Source organism: Scylla paramamosain, chromosome 16, assembly GCF_035594125.1.
Source record: "Scylla paramamosain isolate STU-SP2022 chromosome 16, ASM3559412v1, whole genome shotgun sequence".
NCBI classification, from domain to species: Eukaryota; Metazoa; Arthropoda; class Malacostraca; order Decapoda; family Portunidae; genus Scylla; species Scylla paramamosain.
In genome coordinates this window covers 6,490,001-6,493,060 of record NC_087166.1, presented here as the reverse complement: position 1 = coordinate 6,493,060, position 3,060 = coordinate 6,490,001, and the positions used below count along the sequence as shown (strand labels likewise).

The 3,060-nt window shown below is 38.4% G+C and overlaps 1 non-coding gene across 1 annotated transcript; it reads left to right on the top strand.

Moving 5' to 3' along the window:
* Positions 1 to 420: 420 nt before the first annotated feature.
* On the top strand, positions 421 to 493 carry Trnak-cuu (transfer RNA lysine (anticodon CUU)). The gene has a single exon. It is a non-coding gene; the product is annotated as a tRNA-Lys (tRNA).
* Positions 494 to 3,060: the final 2,567 nt, after the last annotated feature.

Genomic DNA, 3,060 nt, shown 5'->3' with positions numbered 1-3,060 from the left:
GAAGAGCGAATGCAGGGCGTTTTTATCCCCGCGCCGCAGTGAGTCTGTCGTTCATCACCACATTAAAGATTGGCAGCATTAATCAACACGAGTGAAAAGCAACGTGCGGCTATCAGTCCCCGGGGAGCAGGTGGGGGGTAGAGTGTTGATAGTTGATAGGCAACGGGTGGCTCTCTCCTCTCTCCCCCTCTCTCCATCTCTCCCCGTCCCTACACTGCATCCTATTCATGGAGGAGGAATGGGAATTAGTTCATATTCAGAACTATCTGTCGAATCAAGTGGATCTGATTTCGACGGGAAACTGATTTGGATGTAGAGCGGCAATAATTGAAATATCACAACCAGCAAATGTTTTGAAATGTATGATTAATTATAGGCGCTGTGATAAGGGAAATTGTGCTTTACCTCCAGAAGAGTACAGCCCGGCTAGCTCAGTCGGTAGAGCACGAGACTCTTAATCTCGGGGTCGTGGGTTCGAGCCCCACGTTGGGCGTCTGAAAGATTTTTTTGTCACCAGAAATCTTGGTTCAGGATTCTTATTTTCTTTCTTTTTAATAATTTCTGAGTCATTGTAAGGTAAAAAATGACGCTTGAGTAACACGTTCATACACCTCCACACACAGCAAAATGAAAATAGAAGATAATATTGTAATGAACAGCGATAAAAATGATAATAATAAAAAAAAAAAAACTTAGCATGTGCTATCTCGAAATTGCTCAACAATATCAAACGTGGAAAAAAAAAAGTTCATCTCAAAGCCTCGGTACAAACTGCGAATAAACACAAATGTCGAGAACTGAGCTAAGTGGAAAAGTTACCGCTGCACTTTATGGCTTGAGGGTTGAAATAACAATTCACATTTCCTTCTTTCTCAAGTTGGTAAGCCTTCCTGCTGCCCCTGCTTGAGTTCCGTGTGGGGGTAGGTTAGGTTAGGTTAGGTTAGGTTAGGTTACGCTGCTTTACATTATGTGCTTATGTTCATGTGATGTTATGGTATGTTAGGTTAAGTTAGGTTAGGTTAGGGTAGTTTAGGTTAGCTTAGGTTAGGTTAGGTTAGGTTAAGTTAGGTTAGGTTAGGTTAGGTTAGGTTAAGTTAGGTTAGGTTAGGTTAAGTTAGGTTAGGTTAGGTTAAGTTAGGTTATGTTAGGTTAGGTTAGGTTAAGTTAGGTTAGGTTAAGTTAGGTTATGTTAGGTTAGGTTAGGTTAAGTTAGGTTAGGTTAAGTTAGGTTAGGTTAGGTTAGGTTAGGTTAAGTTAGGTTAGGTTAAGTTAGGTTAGGTTAGGTTAGGTTAGGTTAAGTTAGGTTAGGTTAGGTTAAGTTAGGTTAGGTTAGGTTAAGTTAGGTTAGGTTAGGTTAGGTTAGGTTAAGTTAGGTTAGGTTAGGTTAGGTTAAGTTAGGTTAGGTTAAGTTAGGTTAGGTTAGGTTAGGTTAGGTTAGGTTAGGTTAAGTTAGGTTAGGTTAGGTTAAGTTAGGTTAGGTTAGGTTAAGTTAGGTTAGGTTAGGTTAGGTTAGGTTAGGTTAAGTTAGGTTAGGTTAGGTTAAGTTAGGTTAGGTTAGGTTAAGTTAGGTTAGGTTAGGTTAGGTTACGTTGCTTTACATTATGTGTTTATGTTCATGTGATGTTGTTATGTTAGGTTAAGTTAGATTACGTTGCTATATATTATGTTTTTATGTCTGTTATGTTAGGTTAAGTTAGGTTATGTTAAACTACTTTGCTTTATATTGTTTTTCTATGTTCATGTCATGTTATATTAGGTTAGGTTATTGTAGGTTAGGTTATTGTAGGTTACTTTGCATTATGTTATTCCATGTCATTCTGTATTAAGTTAAGTTAAGTTAAGTTGGAATGTTTCGTAAGGTGTCATGTTTTTTTATTACTTTATGTTGGGTTACATTATGTTAGTTTAAGTTACTCTTGAATGGAGAATATCAACTGAACAGATCTACACTCTACTTAGTTGCATTCCCGTGTTCCCTGCGCAGCGTTCCGTAGTGTTCTCCAGCAGCTGAGGCCACGGAGTAAAGTTTCAGAGCCGGCGTGTTTAGCTTGGAATTTAATGGGTATTATAAGCAAGGGAAAATAATGCTAAGTGTTGGTTATGTAATATATGCAGGAATTTACAAGGTTGTTGAGCAGGTATCTTTAGGGCAGACTCGTACATTGTTGAGGTAAATACGCCGAGGAAATTTAGTTGAAAGTAACGATTATACGAACACCATTTCTTAGTATATATTTTCTCCTGGTTTTCTGTCCTCATATTGGTCGTGTCGTCTGATAGTTATGATTAAAAGAAGAGTAACAAAAGCACTTATTTACATTATGGCTAAACATTTTTTTTCTGAATATTAAGTTAGTGAGCTTAGAACCAACCACTAATTTCCACTTCGCCTAATATTTTTCCCTCTCAGTATCACGTTAGTCTACCAGTCGTCATGTTCTGTAGGATTGCCAGCAGATGAGAGGACGTAAGATTGAAGAGGGACACAATGAACAGTTTTTTCGCAATATTAAGTTCAGTTGTGTTTAGAGAATCTCCCAGTTGTCCGGTTTTGTGAGATTGCCAGGAGATGAAAGGACGTAAGATTGAGGAAGACAACATGGCACAGAGGAAGGGAGTGTAGGAGGTGACTCGACTTGTGACCACGACTGTACATGGCTCTTAAATTCTCGTACAAGTTCAGCTCAGCACTTCACGCCACTAAGATCCGTTCTCAGCCATCATATTATGTATATTATGTGTCGCCTTGACGTGCTGGAGGAATGTACTGTGCTATAAATTCTTGCGCGGAGGGAGGAAAAAAAAATGTATCTTCCCTAATTTAGCACTTGTAAATTTAGCTGTGAGTTTTATCCTTACTCTTTCTTTATTACTTACGCTCCTTTTAAAACGAGCAAGTTTATAGTTCAGAGCTACGAGTGTCTCTCTTTTTCTCTCTCCCTGTTTCTCTCTTATTCTCTCATTTGATAAGATTAAAGTTATTCATATCTCGAGTGACACTAAAGATTATTTTCTCAAACCCATTTTTTCGTCTGAAGTTACGGAAGATTGGGACTCGTT